Source organism: Cebus imitator, unplaced genomic scaffold (assembly GCF_001604975.1).
Source record: "Cebus imitator isolate Cc_AM_T3 unplaced genomic scaffold, Cebus_imitator-1.0 Scaffold148, whole genome shotgun sequence".
NCBI classification, from domain to species: Eukaryota; Metazoa; Chordata; class Mammalia; order Primates; family Cebidae; genus Cebus; species Cebus imitator.
The window spans coordinates 1668993-1669813 of NW_016107463.1; positions in this window are offsets into that span (position 1 = coordinate 1668993).

Below are 821 nucleotides of genomic sequence, written 5' to 3' on the forward strand. Positions count from 1 at the left end.
AAACCACTTGACTATAAATACAGATATTTTCGTCGTGTCCCTGTACAAGAAGCAGATCAGAGTTTTCATGTGGGGCTACAACTATGTTCCAGTGGCCACCAGAGGTTCAACAAACTCCTCTGGATACATCATTCTTGTCACATTACTTACAAGTAGGTGAATGCAATAAAAATAGCAAGGTTACACTATAAATGTATACTTCATATCCAGCTTAACAATCTCAGATATGTTGCTAATTTTTCAGAGGTAATAATACTACATTATAAACTAAAACCAATAGTACTACAACTGAAGAAAATGGCCCAAATGTAAGCATGCTTGAGGAAGCAGAGCATCTGGAACACTCATATAGTATCCATTGGAATGGGAATTGGTACCACCACTTTGGAAATGAAAGTAGCATTCCATAGGGAGAATGGTACTTAGTCAGCTGTGAGCTGTCCATGCAGACTTAAGGCCATTTTAAATTAGCAGATTATTTTTCTTTTCCCATAATTTAGTTATTTTTCTTGCTTTATTTTCATTTGTTTTATCTTCAGGGATCATACACTGATTTAATAAAATTGTAGTTAGGAAAGTAAGTCTACTAAAAAAATAAGATCGCAGATATTCCAAAGCCAAATCTATTAGAATTCCTATTTAAAACTCTTTGTTCTATGCAGTAGCATTTAACCTGTACAGCATAATCAGGGAACTGAAGAGGGGAGGTATGAGAAAGGAGCCAGACAGGGCCGGGTGCGGTGGCTCACGCCTGTAATCCCAGCACTTTGGGAGGCCGAGGCGGGTGGATCACGAGGTCAAGAGATCAAGACCATCCTGGT